Below are 20,887 nucleotides of genomic sequence, written 5' to 3'. Positions count from 1 at the left end.
ATTTGAAAATATACCAATTTTTCATTTTTTACGAAAAAAAAATTGTTTGAAAATTTAATAGCTGAAGAATGTAAAAGCTGAAGAACGTTAAAGAAGGATCTCGAGCCCGCCCGCTTCGCTCAGTAGTGAGAGCGCAGATCTGCGGATCGCAGGTTCGCGAGTTTGAGCCCTGAGCGAGGCGTACGTTCTCCGTAACGATATGACAAAAGACAGTGTCTGAAATCATTCGTCCTCCTCCTCTGGTTCATGTGGCAAAGTTGGCAGTTACTTAACGGAGAACATGTTTGTACTGGTACAGAATCCAGTAAGACTGGTTTGGTCAACTGCCCGCCGTTACATAACTGAAATACTGAAAAGAAAAATCTCATGACTACAGTGAGGTCACACACACGAACATGTGACATAAAAGATTCAATCAAGTGTGGTAATAAAGACAATGTCTTACAGGATGACTTTTCCGCGGGTAACATATCTTTTTTTTCTAAAATGTAGTAGTGTTTGACAATATCTTGTTTTCCTTTAAAATTATAATACTTTGCAGTGATAGTTGTTAGAAGTAAGAGTTCGTACTTTATTTTGTTGAGCATCAGAGATGTCGCAGTTTTGATCATTTCAGTTTCAGTTCACGCTTAAAATTCAGACGTTAGCGTACATTTTTGATTAAAAACTTTTTCAAGCAGATGTTATTTTTTTTTAAAGATTAAATTATTTCGCGCGCACGACATCTTATCTTGTGCTCTCCACACCTTACCTCGTGTGCAAGAAATATTATCTGGAGCGCACGACATTTTGGCATTTTAAAATTAGCATGGCGCACCGGCCTCCCGCAGTCTCATTACTATACTACCATAAACGAAACCCACTTCCAAAATGATAAAAATGGAATTACTAAATAATAAATTATAATATATATAAAAAAATTAGCCGTTGTGCCATTCAGTTATCCCGCCTATCTGAACATCACCACTACTCCTAACCCCGCCCCCACCGCCCCAACACCCCCACCCCCCTCTCACCAACAAAAAAAATATTAAAAGAAAAAGAAACGTCGTATCAAGTTTGGCCTTCCGGAATAATGAAATACGATTATATTGATCATCGCGATAAAAAGTGGTGAAAGTAATGATTATATATAGTTATTATAATGATATATTTGTCTGTCCCCAACGAAATATTACTATTCTGTCCCCACTTACCTGACCCCCATCCACCCCACATCCTGAACAGTCCACCGGTGAGTCCAACAGTGACACGATGTGACTTTTAAATCACAATATTTTTCATGTCATATAGATACAGAGAAATACTCATGCGTGAGTGCATGCAAGCGTGCGTACGTCCGTCCGTCCGTCCATCTATCTGTCCGGCTACTTTTTGTCCAGATATTAACTTCGTCGTATATTTTGAAAATACTTTATGCTTTACTCAGTGAGATCGATTCCCGCCAGCAAACATAGGACCTCTATCTGTAAGGTAAATGTCACACTTGACTGAGGGGGTTAGACAAAGGTTGTTCTCACAAAAATCATCACACTGCATGTAGCATTTTTTAACAGACGGATGTTGAGAATGACGTCACACTGACACCAGCTTTTGATGATGAATGAGACCCTATGTTCCCGTTTGTGCATTACTCAAGGGAAGAGATAAATTGAAATGCCGAACACACAAGACAAGATGTCATGCGCTCGATATAGAATGTCGTGGACTCGAGATAAGATGATTTAATCTAAAATAAATGTCTTTTTCCTAAACATAACATCGCATAATACAGTGCTGGTATTTAAAAAATATTAACACTGTAAAGTTCGATCTTGTTTGTAGGGATTTTCCTATAAAAAATAAAGACATTAAAAGTCTGTCAACATTCAAATTATTTGCAACAATATTTGCAACTTTTTTTTCCAACAGGATGAATTGCTTAAATTTGCACATTGTCATGACCGTGAGCAGGGCATACGCGCAATATCAATTGAGAAAGTCGGAAAAAGTGCTAGTGTAACTAACACGTCAAAAATAATGACCTCATTGTCATCATATTTTGATAGGAAATGAAAATGTACTGTAGCAAATGCAATTTTAGTATACGTTTCAGCGCTGTTGTAAAAAAATGGCAAAAATATTTCTAGCCGTTTTTCCGTTAAATAGACAAATGTGCCATTTTTTTCTAAAAATCTAAAAAATTGAGAATGTCGTTTGTCTTCATTGTTTTCATAATTTTGAAAATAAAAGTGACAAATACTGTCTAGCGCCGTAGACCTTTGTATAACACACATAAAGATGTAGGTTTCATTGCTGTAAATAGAAAAATAAACAAATGAGAGAAAATAAACCGATTTTTGTCGCTTTTTAACGTGGCGCCAAAACAGACGTGCATGGTAATGTTTGCGACGTCATGGCCAAAAAGTTTCATTAGTAACCAAGAAAACAGTTACACATTCATGCCGGGGATAACTTCTACTTTAATATGATATCAAAATCATATGCAGGTTGTAAAAAAATTACAAAGTGCTATTCAACCTTAAAAGCTTGGCCTCTCATTCCCTCGTGGCAATGGATTCAAACAGGAATGGGGCGTCGAGAGCGGTTAATAAAAGTGATAGAACTTGCTTGCGCGCCTCGTGTGATTCGACCTGGCAAATCCAGCCGAGCCGAATACAGCATCACAGATCAAGCCACTATTATAATAACCCTGTTATATTTTACGTAGCTGAAATGCATGTTAGAGAAAGATTATATGGATCGTTGGCATCAGTGTTATTTACACTCAAATAATGACCCTGAGCAGAACCATGGACCTTACATTAACTACATACTATAGCTTTTCTACATTAAATCCATGATGTGATTTAGACTTGGACGCTTGGTTTGTAGGGGTGACGGGATTATGACTGAAAATGTACAAGGTGCTAATGCGTCCGAAACAATAACGTGCTTTCATCTGAACTATCTATGATTGCTTATTAGTATACGGGTATATGAAAGTAAAAAAAAAAAAAACAAATGCATAAACAAATAAAATATTGCAGAGACCACATGATGTGAATCATCATCTTGCAAGTTAAGGGCGAAATTAGGAAATGTGATGGGCGATATTGCTATAATACTATTCGAAAACGAGTAAACACGATGTGATAAAGCGATATTATCGCGCCATCGCATTGTATCTTTGCAAGTTCGCATCTTATTGTCGCTTTGTCGCTTACCAATCTACAAGGCGAAGATGGCCCAAACAGAACACCATAATAAACAGCTAGTCAATTTACAAAATCTTAAATATTATGTGACACAGACAGACAGGCAGACAGACAGACAAACAGACAGACAAACTTGTAATACAAAGGCAATATGCCTATCAAAACAGTGTAGTAACGGCATGGCATACACATTTTATGAAACTGATATTGTGCAACACCATAAAATGATAAAAAATATAGTGTGAGAATTCGGTAAATGTCAGTTAAATATAACATCTGTGCTTTCAAAAGATTTAAATATGCATTGCCAGACTTGCATATTCCATTAAATATGAGATAAAAATCATTCTTTATCAAAATAATTTGGCAGTCTTTCTCTTTCAAAACATTGTTTTTTTTTTTTTTTTTTTTTTTGGTTTTTTGTTGTTGTTTTTTTAAAGGGATACTTCACATGGTTTCGTATATCCACAACATTTATAGCAAAAAAGGACTTTGACAAGAAAAATGTTAACGATATTTGAAACGACTTCTATTTCGAAAACACGTGAACAAGTCCTGACCATACTCATTCCTTCTGGACTTTGTACTAGTACTTAAGTGTTTTCCACAAGCAACAAGACTTATATATGGCCCACAAATAAATTATGCAATATTACTATTAGGCAACAATATCATAAAAAAATGAAATCCATAGTAATTCGTACTCATAAAATGTGTTATTGCTAACAATATTTTTATTACGTGATTAATTTTCAGAAATCTAAAGGAACGATATCCCAATATTTGAAATGATCAGTTTCCGTTTAAAGGGAAATAAATCGATTAATAGTTAGCTAGAAAGATTAGCTAACTTATTATAAAGTTAGATCATTAATTTTCAGATTTCCAGTAAAACATCATGGAAGTTTAAGCACTACAGTTTTAGAACAACACTGGGACGAGCAGGTCATACGCGGCTCGTTTTGTCTGTTTCTGCTATTTCGTGTTTTTGTTAGCATACTATTTGCACATGTTGAAGTCACATCTTTGTTACATCTTAAAATCTAATCCACACTGCACTGTTGCACATAATTTTTATCATAATTTTTAGACGTAATGCAAAATATCGTTAAAGATAATGCGTAAACATATGAGCCGTGCCACGAGAAAACCAACATAGTGGGTTTGCGACCAGCATGGATCTAGACCAGCCTGCGCATCCGCGCAGTCTGGTCAGTATCCATGCTGTTCGCTAACAGTTTCTCTAATTGCAATAGACTTTGAAAGCGAACAGCATGGATCCTAACCAGACTGCGCGGATGACAGGCTGGTCTGAATCCATGCTGGTCGCAAACGTACTATGTTGGTTTTCTCATGGCACGGCTCAATTATTATCAGTGTATTCTCATGTAATCATAAGAAAACCGAGCCCAACCTACGTAAATTGAAGTAATTTAAATGCCAAATAACTTACAGACCTGATTAGCCAGTCATGTGTTTATCATTTTCCTCGCACAATAAATGTGCGTAAATCAAGAAATATAAAATTATCTCATTATTTCAAATAACGCAGATATACACTTAAGAAATTTAAAAACGACTCATCTAATGACAGAAATATTTTTCTAATTTGTAAATTTAACATACATGCGCGACAAGTAAGAGATTCGATGAAACATTTTAATTAAGCTGCTTGAAGCATGATTAGGCCTAAGGACAGTAAAGGAACAAGAAAGGGGACCATCAGCTGGTCTATTTGCGTAATGGCGGACAGGTTACAGAACACTATGGGCGCAGTTGTATACACGTTAGAGTCAGTATTGTGAGTGTATCAATGAAATATTTGTAGAACAAATGAAAGACAATGTTGTATTTGTAAAAGTAAAACGCTATTTCAGTCCGAGTAGTAGTACTATATTATCTCATATTAGTGTAATTGGCGATGAACATGTATGTTTTTAGCCGAATAAACTTTGACTTGACTTGAAAAATATGTATATGTAATCCTGTAGTGACCAATTGTGACAGGAAAAAATCTGTGTTAGAAAAAAAGATCCCTCGGTTGTTTGTCTTTTTGTTTCAGTTCGAATTAAGGTCTGGTACCTTGAAATGTTTTTTGTTTTTTTGTGTGACAGCTCTTTGAACAGTGCCAAGGTTATATAGAACATGTAGGAAATAGCATATAGTGAAACATGTATACGTATAATAATATGTACCAAGATTCGATCGCTGGTAAGGAATATCGGATATCCATAAAAGTCTGTAAGGGATATCAGATGTCCATAAAAGTCAGTAAGGGATATCGGATATCGATAAAAGTCTGTAAGGAATATCGGATATCCATAACAGTCAGTAAGGAATATCGGATATCCATAAAAGTCTATAAGGGATATCGGATATCCATAACAGACAGCATGGTCAGCTTTTAACGTGATTTTGCAAGAATTCTCTCCCTTAATTATTGACAATTCCCTTCAAATTGGATTGCCTCCCTTACATTAGCTAAAGTCGTGTCATTCATGACCTAAGTCAATAATTCTTTGTCATGGATTTTGCATTGATCTAATATGATGCTTTAAGTAATACACGGAAATTAAGCTTGCAAATTACGCCATAATGTAGCCAGTTTTTGATAAATCATGTTGTTTTATAGATTCATATAGAAGTATTATTCATATAAAGATATAAAAAAAAACAACAACATTATGTTAGCTTATGATATTGTGAAATTCGTGTTGTCCTGTAACAGAAAATGAAAACATTTAAACAGATTACTTTTCTTTTGAAACTTTGAATCCCGCCAAACATTGAAATCCGAAAATTATTTCATAAACGAGCTTTCCCACAAAAACATGTATACATAATAGTTTTCCTCGAGAAAAACGAAACTTTTGTGAAGATACATGTATTCCCATTTTGACTGATTGTTCTTGTCCAGATAACGGTACTTTTGTTTAACTTTCATGCCTAGAAGTTTACTCTTTAAAACATGATAAAATAAAGTAATAAACTGAGCAATACTGTATTTGACAGGCAATGGCAAAGAAAAACCCGAGCAATTTAACAAACTTAAAAAACATACATGTTACTAAAACATGCACACACATGTTTTATTAACTGGTCTTGATCCAAGGTTTTCCATAGGAATCAAAGAAAGAAATAATCTATTGAATTACGAATCAAGTTTCTGATTTTTTCTGTTCAGCATTGGTGTAGTGTATCATAGAGATCCTAACTCATTTTTAAACAACCAGCTCTGATTTATCCTGTCTACTTATTTATAGTGTCTAATTTACTTGGTTATACATAAATCAAATATTCCATTCAGATATGTGTTTGTACATACTATACAATTCAATCATGAAATCAAATTTATCGTGTAAACTAAAGTCTTTAGCTGTAAAGGTGGCTGTTTTTCATGCTTTCCACGAACAAAACCGTGACAAAAAATGTAGGTCGTACTAAAGAGATAATCCTCGGATTTCATTTCAAAAATAGACATGATATTGCGCATCTGTTAATAATTTACCCTTTCTTTGCACATCGTGGAAACCATGCTGTGTATTTTGTTTATATAAATGTACACATTATCTCTTTCCCCCCCCCCCCCACACACACCCCGCACACACACACACGCACACACACCAGCTTTCAATGAGCGCCTAACTTGCAAATTACACTATCTCAATAGAAAAATTATTATTTGAAGTAGTTTTTCTCCTGTCGTCAAATGTTTCAACATTCCAAAGACATTTAGCTTTCAGTCGGAAATTATGTAATTTATGTTGATTCGTATTGTTCTCATAAACAGTTTGGTGAAAAATCAAAGCTCTGTTCTATTCTGTTTTTTTTTTACTTATTAGACAATTATGTACGTTATTATTTTATTATTTCAAAAGAATATATTGAATCGTACGTCAGTTGTTGGTATATGCAGTTCCGTAAATTAACACGGTTTCAGTTACATCAGAACTTTAAGAAATCCACAAGTCTTTTTATTTCTTGATACACTTTGAAGTTAAGTTAAATGGAAGCAAGAAGCCTTTACCCTATTACACTTAAAGTTATATTATTGTATTGTTTATAAAGTCAAGAATACCTACATATGTGATAATAAATTGTCATGCTTTGGAAAATATGACTTATTTGCCTCTAAAGTAAAAGAAATTGAATACTTTACTGTTTTTCCCTATATGTTCAATATAAGCGACGGTGATACTTTTAAAACAAAATTGGAAGCAAGAAGATGTTCAGTTAGAATAAATATTTTCACATTAAATTGAAGAGAAGAAATTGAAGTTTACTGTCATATCTGGTAAAATATTCACAAACCAAAAGACATATTTGAAATTAATCATTAAAAATAAATTTCCTATATAATCTATTGCTCAAAGTAATATCATTAGGGAAACCAATATTGATTATCGGATAATTTTCAAGGGGGGCAACCTACTATAATAAGCCAGTCAAATATAATAAAAGCTGGGGATGGTAAGGGATATCGGATATCCATAAAAGTCGGTAAGAAATATCGAATGTCCGTTTAAGTTCTGACACCGCTAAAAGATAAAAAAAAAATGACCATGAGTTCTAACTAAAAAAAGAAAAAGTTAATGTTTACGTCTTGAAATGATTTTGTAAGGGAAGCTGTGAAGGTAACGTATTTTAAACGTTGACGTGACAATGTCACACTTGATGCTCAACAAAAGATTTCTAACATATGCATACATTTCACAAGAACAAAAGTTTGAAGAGATGGTGACTTGTGAGTTTGTTTTAAAATGTCATAAACTTTGAGTTCTGTAAATGCACGCTGTGGATTATGTATGACAGAAATTACAACACGAGCTCACCCTGCACATGTGACAACGTTCACATGTCACGCTTAAAGTATCATGAAAGAAACCACCATATAACATCAAATTCTATGAATGATGATATATGAAAATCAAGATATTTGCATGGAAGAAGCAAAACATGGATGTTGCGTTTTTAATTTCCTTAAGTGTGCTAGTAAGTTTATAAACAACGTTGTTGCCACAAAACTTTAGATCTGCAATTTGCAGTCATACATTTTATTCCTAGTTTTTTTTTTATTTGAACAGTTATTTCGTAAACAAGCGATAAAAATGGGAATGTTACGTTATTTGTGTATATTGTTTATTGAGGCCGTGTTTTTCTTACAGTTTGTACCTGCCTCTAATCTCAACAACACAGCCGCTGAAAAGATTGACGGACAGTATTTGTTTAACATGGGTAGACTGTTGAATAAGCCCGCATTGGCTTTAATAGGAATGGCAATAAAAAACCTACATCCCTGTGACGAATGGAACTCCTGGTCCGCATGTACTTCAACAACCAGGGGTTTCTTCGGGATAAGAAGACGGACAAGGTCATGCTCCCTGATTAACAAGTCAAGTGAAGCAAAAATGGAAAAAGAATTAGGTATTTGTGGAGGCTTTTGTCCAGCGGACTATAATTTAACTACAAATGGATTCTGCCTTAAAGTATACACTATAACGACAAACCAGGAAGATGCAGACAAACAGTGCCAGGCTGACGGCGGATATCTCATAAACATTGATACAGATGTGAAATATGGGGATGTGAAAAATCTGATCGGACTTCCTACTACGTACATATACATTGGGGGACGTCGAAAAGACACAAATTCTCCGTGGGTCTTTCCAAACGGTTCTCAAAGTGGATTCTTTAAGTGGGCATCTGGCGAGCCGCACAACACGTCAGGTCAATATTGTCTTGTCCTGAACGGAAGCGGTAAACTAAGACTCATGCACGATGGAAGTTGTTCAATTCTGAGGCCATTTATTTGTGAAGTTGACAGATCAGAGCTATTTTAAAACGTTTTATACGGAAGGAAGATCGTTGAAGAATTAAATATTTACTCTCTCTCTCTCTCTCTCTCTCTCTCTCTCTCTCTCTTGAAAGAAAATTGCGTAAAAGTAAACAACTGGTAGAAAATACCGGATTATTGCCAACGATATTTATTGCCACGTGACTAAATAATGTTTGACAATTCAGTTTTTGTTAAATATGTTTCATCTGTTTATTTAGCAATGATCAATTAATTTGCTAAACAAAGTTGTATTAGTCTAAATAGTTTGAATACTTATATTCGAAGAATGAGTAGGGCTGTTGTACTCGCCGTCACTGTTGCCGTCATCGGTGCATTTATGTTTAAGTTTTATTGCAAATTTGAATAATGCTAATTAATGAGAGAAGAGATTTGTTTGTTTCTTTTTCTGTAGATTTGATTAATTGCAACTATAATTAATGAACATATTTGGTGTACAGTTAGGGCCATCGCCGCATATTCTGAGCTCCAAACAACGAAAGAACGATACTACAATGTTGAAAAGTCGAAAAAAGGAAACTACGATGGTGAAAAGCCGAAGAAAGGAAACTACGAAGGTGAAAAGCCGAAAAAAGGAAACTACGATGGTGAAAAGCCGAACTAACGATGATGAAAACACGAAACTAAGCTGTTGAAAAGTCAAAATGAGTTCGTACTACCGTCATCGTACATTGGACTTTCCACCATCGTGGTTTCGTTGTTTTGACATTTTACCACCATAGTTTGATATTTCACCATCGTAGTTTCGTGCTGTCACCATAGAACTTTCGACCTTTCACCATCGTAGTTTCGAATTTTCGCCATCGTACTTTCGACTTTTCTCCATCAAAGTATCACGTTCCTGAAATACACGCACAAAGCATTCAAATCAATGGACGAATACATTAAAATACTTTCACGAGAGAAATTCTGATGTCGCTGTCTGAGAATCATGGGGTTAGCCAAAGGTAACTAGTGTTTTATTTATATTTACCTCATGTAATGATAAACAGACCTGTGCACAAGGCCGACAAGATGGCGATAGTATGATGGTGAAAAATTGAAAGTACGATGGTGAAAAGTCGAAACCACGATGTTAAAAAGTAGGAACAATGAAACCACGATGGAAAAAAGTCGAAAGTACGATAATGAAAGTACGAAAGAATTTCAACCTTTCGCCATCGCAGTTTCGTTGTTTTTACTTTTCAACATCGTAGTTCCAAGTTTTAATCGTTGTAGTTTCGACTTTTCACCATCGTAATTTTGTTAATTTGACGGCGCCAACATGAAATTATTACGCCCGACGTATAACCTCCCGTCATGTATAAATCGTGTTAACATACTGTTTTGCTATAAATTATTTCTTAAATCTATGTTTATTGTCGAGGAAAAAATAGCGTTGAAGTATGATAAATATTCCGCGGGACGCATAAACTATTTGTCGTGTTTTAATATTATTAAAACTTCCATGTTGACGTTGAGTCGACCTACTGTTTTGCAATATACATGCGCCAAGAAATAGTTTTTTATAAATAATATTTCCACTTTTTTCATGAAAGACATACTAGAATCTAAATGATATATAGCAAATCCAAGTTTTAATATATTTTGACACTCCAAATTGTTTATACCCCGCGAAATATAATTCACTTGGGTGGCGCTCTCATAAAATTATTCCGCAGACGTCTCTTCGTCGTTTTTAGATGCATTTAAACATGGTTCAGATATATAATATTTCTAATCCTAATATGAAAAAGCCCGTTTATTTGCCTTTAAACACAACAATATTGACGATTTGGGCGACGTGAAGACCCTTAGAAAGAGTGCTACCACATCTGATCTATGATTTTATATAAAAGAATCGAAATGACCTCACAGAACGGTGCTACACTTAATTCAGACAACCGGAATCGATTATTAGACGCGCAGAATAACATAATAACTAACTAATTTTATATGTACATAAAAAGTAAAATCTTCAGACTTCATGAGTGCTAATTATTCTATTTCGCTTTACACAAACGAAGATAAATAATTCATTCAGCGAAAATAGCAACAACAATGAAATAGGACTGCCAATTGTATTGCTAATACATTCCTATTCATTTTTCTAAAAAGACCAAGTTCCTTCCATCAAATGACCTCGTCGTCGCCTTATTTTACGTCTAATAGCTCAGTTACGAGTTATACAAGTACATCTTCCTGTAAAATACATAATTACAAATTCAGATTACTCGATACACATGAATATATTATCTTTTTGCGACACTGTAACGTATTTTAAATAATGACGCCCTTAAACAAATTACTTCAACTTTCTGGTATCTTGCATACGTAGACTATAAAGTGGATCTGCGGATAATCGATAGTACACACAAGTCTAGTATCATCTATAGCAATGATATTCCTCAATTGATGAAATACGTAACAACTTTTAAATATATACTAATAAATGTACGAAAATTTCAGGCAGGCTACCCGTATCATAACTTAACTATGGAAAGACTGAATAACCAAAATATGCGATAGATATATAAACTTTAATGACTTGCAATTTCAAATTAAACTAACAAACTAAGCATATAATGAAGTGGTTAGTATCTAGGCATTTATGCTCAAAAACTGACACGCTTCAATTTTTAGACATTGGTGTATTCTCCTCTTCAATGGATAATCTCAAATACATTTTATATAGACTACGATACCATTAGAGATTCCAACAAAACATAATTAGATAGGCGAAATTCCACCTTCGTCTCTGAACTTACTAGTATTTTCTTTGAAAATAAAGCTAAGGTAGCAAGGTACACTTAGATGTGAAAATTTTGGGCACGGACGGTCTTACATGTAGCGAGTCGCAATATTGCACTTCCCCTATGAGCAAAATTTGGGTGGCTATTTTTTAAATTGCGTGCATGTTTTGTGCTTTTAATTAATTGCAAGATCAGGATTCTCATACAAGAATAAAGAAAGTTATCAAAGCGAAAGGTTTACATCATCCATGCAAAATAGCGTGCCAAAATCATCAATTTTGCACCTTTTGAACAGTCTACAATGATCCCGCTGCAAGAACAATGTCCAATTTTATTGCATTTCTTAATTTAATAGTCCTTACTGAACGTCAGGACATAAACGGAATGGGGGCCCATCCAGCTCGTTTTTTCGGAAAATAACGAAAATGTTCCTGAGTATCAATCAACAAGCACCGAACCCTTCCGTGAATTGAATTTTTCCGCGAAATGGTGTCTCATTGATCATACAAAGCTACCAGCAGTTAGTTTTCCAACTGACATCAGAATTTTACATGTATCGGCTGTATAAATTTCCTAAAGAATTAATAATCATTATCTTTCACCTTAATTTACAGACATCCATAATCACGATGTTCTCTTTATAACAAATATTGACGGGGGCCAAAATTCGAAAGTGTACCCTGCTACCTAACGCAAGGTATTTTCCATTATGACTGTCAAGACGTTTCTATTAATGAATACACGCATAAAATCCGTCACTAATAAACCTCTGTCTAATTGCTAGTCATTTGAGGCCAATCCAATTTAACTAACCCAATGCACCCATGGGACATTGAGTAGTCTGATATAGAAAGAAGACCTGCTATTTCTTCTAGGCTAGTTAAGACACATTAATAAATTGTCACTCATTTTGTCTCTTGATTTTTCAACCTTGCCACCATATTCATCTCGACATTTATGAAATGATCAAGAAGAATTTTCAGTCTTCAAGTAACAATACAGATACACTCAACAAAAGATATGATTGTACATATAAAACATGCGACTGTATGAGTTTAGTCAAATAAATATTTAACGCACAAATGTGTATTACACTGCATTGAAATCATTGTTCATTTCTATCTGAAGGTAACTTTCATAATGGAATATATCATGAAATTTATTTGTTTTGTTTGTTTGTTTTGGATTTAATGCTGTTTTTCAACAGTATTTCAGTAAGTTAACCTAACTAACGTTCCTGGAATCTGTACCAGTACAAACCTCGTCTCCGCAAGTAACAGCCAACTTCCCCACATGAATCAGAGATGGACGACGGATGATTTAAGACACAGTGTCTTTTCTTAAATCGTCACGGAGAACACACGGCCAACCCAAGTATCGAACTCACGACCCCGCGATCTGTAGATCGGCGCTCTCCCTATTGAGCTAAGTGGGCGGGTTCTTCTAAAAAGATAGACCGGAAACTGTTAAACTGTATCCGTTTCAGTCTAAAGAAAAGCATGCACATATTTGTTTCATTGAGGAAATAATACAAGCAATATGCTATTAACTGATATATCCTAACAAAATGGTTAGATAAAACAAAATATCACCAACTTATAATGCAAATGGACACATTATCTAAAATTCCAAGCAATAAACATTTTTGGCATATCATTCTTTCGGGATATCTTTCAGATATAGATAATACTATAATAAATGTGTTCAGATATTTTAACGTATCTATTTTGCCATTCTTATCACGTTATAGCATATTTCACGTTAAAAACCTGTAAGATATTGATCATATCATGTTTAGAAATTACGTACATAAATCATTTTGCATATTTCAAGTATAAATGTTCAATGATGTTGCAAAAGCCTCATAACTATTTATTCGTGCTTTCAACATACTAACCTTCATTATTCAGTGTATTTTCTAACGGAACAAATTAAACAAACAAACAATGGAAAAGGAAATGTTATGCAAATTTTGGATATTGTTTATTGTGCCCTTATTATACCATCAGTGTGATACAGCTACGGACGTCAACAACACCGCTGCAGAAGAGATTGACGGAGAGTATTTACTCAAGATGGGTAAAAAATTTAATAAACCAACATTGACATTAATAGGTATGGCAATAAGAAATCTAAACCCTTGTGGAGAATGGACGACATGGACAGCGTGCACGGCAAGTAGACTTAATCACTTCGGGATCAGAAGACGCATAAGGGAATGTGGTGTTAATATGAAGATAAATGGGGAAAGTAAAAGTAAGACTGAGAAGGATTTCAGTATTTGTGAAGGTTTTTGCCGTGCAGATTATGTTCTGAGTACAAATGGATTCTGCATTAAAATATACACTGTGACTAAAAACCAAGTAGACGCCGACAAGCAGTGCCAGGCAGATGGTGGAAATCTGGTACATATTGATACAGATATGAAATATGGGGATGTGAAAAATCTAACGGGACTACCTTCTACATATATCTACATTGGTGGACGTCGCAAAGACACAAATTCTCCGTGGGTGTTTGCGAAGGGTACGCAAAGTGGATTCTATAAATGGGCATCTGGACAGCCGGACAATGGATCAGATCAATTATGTTTAGTGTTGAAAGAAAGTGATAGACTCATGTTCGATGCAACCTGTTCAGCGTCAAGGCCTTTCCTTTGTGAATTGAGTCTGTGAAGTTGTTTGCAAGAAAAACTCTATTAGAAAAAAGTAGCTTAACACTCGATGAACCTTGATTTCTTATATAATATAGTTCTTTTTTGCAATATATGGCGTAAATAGTTGTAACTAATATTTTCGTGTTGAAGAAAGTTTTTCTTTGAAGTTGAGGAAAAAAGAAATTTAATGAAGTTTGCTATAAAAATATTAACACATGCATATTGTTGTTGCATCACATGCTTTTTTATGACAATGATTTGCATGACGTGTGATTAACACGTCGCAGATACGCTGCTGTGCTAAATTAAGTGACAAAATATTTTCAGTTAAAAATGAAACAAGATATACTCGACCATTCATTCTTAACATTTTATTACATGTGTTTGCACTTGAATAACATAGAGCAGCCTTAAATACTTAAATTGAATGATATAGCTGAAATATATCAAGATTTCAAATAAATTAGCTGCCTCTGGTTAAAATAAATGTAAACTCGTGGAACCAATGGGTTTTTGTTTTAACTTTAGGGATAGTTCATTTCTAAAGTCTGTAAAATTAACGTACCATACAATACAGGAGAACTTATCAATATTCGTTAATGAATTCCTTTGATATTTTGAAAATCTTTTGATATATGCAATATATATGTGATATATCCATGCATGAGTTTGTCTGTTTCTCCAAAGTGGTGTTCAAGGCGGTTGAGTTGTACTACCTGTATGCACAATGCAGTTCATAAAGAAGATTATTTTCATATAGATGTCGCCGTACATAGACGGGTATCCACTTCCTTTTCCAATGGCTATGTAATAAATAGGAGATTGGACACGTGCCTGTAGTTCTTGAGTGTATTAGATTTTTGAGCAAGTGTCTAAAGAGAGGCATTTGGTAAATACGCTTACTCCATAAATTAATGATCTTAAACAAAGCCCGTCCACTTAGCTCAGTAGAGAGAGCGCACATCTGCAGATCGTGTATTCGTGAATGCGATCCCGGGCGAGGCATTTGTTCTCCGTGACGATTGAAAAACAAACATTGTGTCTGAAATCATTCGTCCTGCACCTCTGATCCATGTTGGGAAGTTGACAGGAACTTGTGGAGAACGCGTACTGGTACAGAATCCAAGAACACTAGTTACGTTAACTCTCCGCCGTTACATAACCAAATTAAAATCAAAGTAAAATAAAACATTTTAAGACATTATGAATTCATTTTTATCCATATAATATGTGAATACGTCTCTTTAATCTCATTTGAAACAACATATATTTGGTCCTGTTAGAACTCGGTAGAATTTATTTTCGGATTTTTGAAAGAAATATCACGACGTCAACAAAGGTAAAGGAATGATAAAACAGATGAAAAGAGGTAATGCTTATAAGAATTACAGCATTCCAAAAAGTGTATTCAAAGAGTATTCTAAAGGTTATTTCTTTTCCACTGCCTTTTTACGTCGTTAACAAATATATACTTAACATTAGTTTTACACAGAACGTATTGTTTTAAAATCACTTGAGATGGTGTTAAATGTTTCAGACATCTGTCTCTACTTCAAGTGAATTGTTTTAAGTGCACTAGGCAGATGGTAGGATGAAAATACTTTCCGAAAATAAACATTTTTACATTTGCCTTTCCGATACATATTAAAAATGTATCCACCGCCGAAGGCGGAGGGATATTGTTTTGGCGCTGTCCGTCCGATTGTTTTTATGTCCGTGCCTTTTGCGTCTGAAATTGACATTACTTACAATTCAAAAAGTGTTTACGTTAAAATCACAGACCCTCACATAATGTTAATTTATACATGACATTTTGTTCTCAGTTTAACCACCTGGACCCGGCAAAAGCTGAGCTTTTCCTTTGATTTGTGTATAAAAAAACATTGAACATGCTTATGATTCAAATAGTATTTAGCTAGAATTAAATAACCTCACATAATTGTTAATTAGCCATAACACTGGTTTACATATTACAAAATATTCCCATTGATTTAGTAAAGGCAGAGTTGTTCTCCTTGGGTTGATAAAAATATTGAAACTGCTTATATTTCAAAAAGTGTTTTAATTAAAATTCACAAAACCTCACATAATGATTAATTAGTACATGATCTTTGCTCAAATTAAGTATTATCTCCCATTTACCTGAGCGTTTTCCCCTTAATCTGATAAAAATAGGGACTTTTGTCTGATTAAAAGCCACCTTTTGATGGATCGTAATGAAACAAGTGTGGATCATTAAAAGGTGGCGGTACACGCGCATCTTCATCAGGATCACTTATTAACTAGTGTTATTGCCCTTTAAAAATTTTACGATCCATATCCCTTGATTTAATAAAGAACGGTGATTATTTACTTAATATATTTTACCTGTTGATGGATTTTCCTGAAACTTGATAATTATAGAGCGGTGGTGCATGTGCAATTTCGTCAGGATCACTTTATTTACCAGCTTCGTTGCCCTTTAGATATTTAGGAAATCCATAAATTCCAACCATTGATGGAATTTAACACAAATATAGATCACGATAGGGCGGTGGTGAATGCGTATGTTTCATCAAGGTATCTTCATTAACTGCAATGTTATTGCGTTTTATTTGCTTTAAAACCCATAAACTCCAACAAAACAAACTAACCATTGATGGATCTTCAAGAAATTTAATTCAAGTATACTTCACTAAAGGGCGAGTTTTTTTTTTACCTTGCTTTTGTAAAACCAACAAACCGTTGCACGGTCCATTCGTGCATAACTTGTGTATCTTTTTTATATTAAATATCTTTCAAAATATAGTGGCCCTCATTTTTAAAAATTCGCTTACTGTTTTTCATATGCCCGTCAAGATCATCAAAAATAATTCAGATTAAGGATAACAAATGAAATAATGGTATCATCACTGAAGGAAAACTATGTTTAACAGCATGATCTTTTAACGGGAATTGAACTGTTATCACATGAGTTATAGAAGAAGTATTTCTAACATATAATAATGGTTATTACGAACTAGAGACAATTTGCATTACGTTTTTGAAATTCATATATCGTACTAAATGTGCATCAGTTGGAATAATAATGCTTAACGCTAACATATTGCATATCAGCAAAAAGAAGCAAATTGTTCAAACGTCTGTATGTTTTCAAAACACAAATGGAAACTACAATTATAATGAGCGAGGTTTATCGAAAACACCTATTTTAAGGCAAAATGCCGGGCAAGAAGTTCAAGTGGTTTCACCAGTGTTGGCATTAATCGTCTCAAACGCCATTACATTGGGTAGGTCTCACGTTTTAATTAAATGGCTTCATAAACTGATGTATCTTCATGTGCTTCTATATAATTGTTTGTAATGAAATCTTATTTCTTCTATCATTTTTAATGAGGTATGCAATAACCCTCGTTGCCCTATGGACAGTTTTTCTCAAGATCGTTATAACGGAATACTTAAATAAAATATGCTTTGCCTTTACTTTGTGAATTACCAAAACAGCAAACAAAAGTGTATTTGTTTTATTAAGTTAAGAACATTGCTGTTGTGAGGCATACTTCTGATATAATATCTAAAAAAAAACAAAAGAAAAAAACCTGGAAAACTTTTCATTTGAAACATTTAATTATTAAACGATGGTAAAACGTCTTGTGCGGAACACATGTTTCTTTCTTGGCGTTGTCTGTGTGCTCCTGCAGCTTGCACAGGCTATTAACATCAACGGCACCGCCGGCAAAGACATAAATGGACACTATTTGTTGGATATGGGAAGAAGAATAAACAATCCTATGTTACAAGCGATAGGAATGGCAATTAAAAACCTTCATCCTCATTCGTGTGGTGCATGGACCTCCTGGTCACCCTGTACGGCTAGAACTCTCGGTTACTTTGGTATAAAAGAACGGACCAGGAAATGTGGTAATGAACCAGGTACAGTTAATATGGAAACAGATTCCAGTATTTGTGGAATATTGTGTCCATCTGATTATGATAAAACTACGAATGGGTTATGTGTGAAAATATACAACGTGCTGAAATCGCATTTGAAAGCCATTGACCAGTGCAAGACTGATGGCGGAAACCTGATAAATATCGACTCACAGGTGAAATACAATGATATTGTAAACCTCACTTCAGCCTTCAAATCTAGCTATATACGCATCGATGGACGTCGCAAAGACACAAGTTCTCCATGGATGTTTGAGCACAGAACCCAAAATGCATTTTTCAAGTGGGCGCCGGGACAACCGAACAATTCATCAACTGACTTATGTTTAATAATTGTCTCGAGCCTCATGCACGATGCCAATTGTCGTGATGGAAATTTTTTCATGTGCGAAATAATTGTGTAAGTGTGTACGCTGTATCACATGAATACAATACTACATGTACATGTAGTACATTATCCGGTTCGTTCTTGGAGTATTGATCTTAATTAATTTTGAAATGACATGTTTTTCTGACTTACGTAACAACATGATAATTATTGTTTAATTCAATTGCATATATGTTATAATTAAAATCCAGTGTACTAGCATAAAAAGAAAAATATTTAGAGGACAATTGTTATTTAAATTGATATTCTAGGAAGTAATTCTCAAGCACAGTATTTCATAAAACTGTAATATCGTTATTTCTTACATATACTTCTAGTGATATTCGTAAAGGGATAGTCTTTCATCTACTTAAACATAATTATGCAGGATAGTATGGAAAGAGAAGTTTCAAGGAGTTCAAAAAATTAATTTGTTCTTGAAATCTAGATGAAAGTCAATATTGATTCCTGTCAGGATACTGGTTATATGACCCAGGGAAGTGCCTACGCCTTTAGCATCTTGAACAATGGTTTGGGTCCATTCGCTAAGGTGACTATGTCTTAGACTAGCTGACAAACGATGTAGATTGTCCTTTGTTAAAACGTAGAGCTGGTGAGACCAAATATCTCATATATAGAATTTTCCTCTGGCTACCTTGCCTAAATGATTCGTGTACCAATGATTCGTAAATGATTTCTTATTATGAGCTAGACAATTTCAGGGATCAGGCAAATCACTAAATGTTTTAAACTAACAATCTTTAATTAAAAATTATTAGCTCAAACTCCTATAGGCTGGAGACTCTATACTTGACTAGTCTTTTTGTTGAAGTTCCCGTCAATGTCTTTGAATCAACAACATACGAGTCCTATCGCATAGATGCTCGGCCTCTGTCCTCTCAAACTCTATATAATTGCCCTGACTCCTGGATGCTCAGCGCCTATATGCTATCATATGTAGCATTCAACTACCATATAGTATTATCCCCGATGCCTTGGCTGTACTTCGCCAATAATGCTGAACCGTCTATAAGCTAGAACTCTCCTACTATCTCAGTAGATTACCAAACTCTAGGTCTCTGTCTCAGCTTCTCGATGCTCAGCCTATATATATGCTATCGTCTAAAGCATTCAATTACCTTTAAGGTAAAACTCCTATGCGCTGGCCCTATAGCTCGAAACCTTATCGAAATTCTGCTACTCTTCTTTAGTCTACGAACTTCCAAAGTCTTCTTTTTAATAATTTATCCGCCCTGACAGGGTAACTGCAATAGTCTCATTCTCAAGGTACTGGGATAAATTATTAGTTGAATCCTCTATGTGTCTTCTTCAACCGCTGGATACCGAATGAGCTCTCTGTCATCCATCTACTTATTTATACCCCAGCAGACGTGCTATTTTTAGAACTTGTTTCTGATTGGTCCAAATTTAAACATAACGTTTTACAACGAGTACTTGCTCTGTCAAATATCTGGTTCCCTTTAACTTTTGTATATGACATATTGTGTGATGCTGGGATCCAGCTATCTATATAATGAACCCAAATCAGCGACAAACGACCCAAGTTCTATTAATTACAGCAATTCAACAATAATTATAGCAATGACAACATGAAAAGGGAGTCAAGCACTATCTGTGCTTATGTGTTACGTTATCAATATATTAAACATACAAATTATTCTGACAATTCCTCACAATTATACAACGTTCTGACAGTAAGGGGCGCTTTTAATTTCTATCCGATATAAATCAATATGATGTGATTAATGAAAACATAAGTGTGTATTGTTGCATAGATATACAACTAATTTAGTTAAATGTATTATGTTTTTTCACTAATGTTTCATAATAGCTTAAAAAAATCGTTTTTAAATATATAGCATTTAGATTTTGACAAAAAAAGAATAATACTATTGACATTAATAGTTCATTCTGTTGTGTTGTTTGAGTACAAGATATTTTGTCTTAACACCAATTTAACATTCTCTGCATCGTACATTGTTGATGGCTAACAATAAAACTTTTCAAAAAAAGACAATTTGTTTTCACATGTTGTAATTGATTAAATAACCTAACACTGAAATGATTAATTAGTATTCTTCAACAAAATATTCTTTGAATTATTTCGGGCAGTAACTCTCTACTTGGAGT

Source organism: Mercenaria mercenaria, chromosome 4 (assembly GCF_021730395.1).
Source record: "Mercenaria mercenaria strain notata chromosome 4, MADL_Memer_1, whole genome shotgun sequence".
NCBI classification, from domain to species: Eukaryota; Metazoa; Mollusca; class Bivalvia; order Venerida; family Veneridae; genus Mercenaria; species Mercenaria mercenaria.
Note: the sequence above shows the minus strand (reverse complement) of the source record.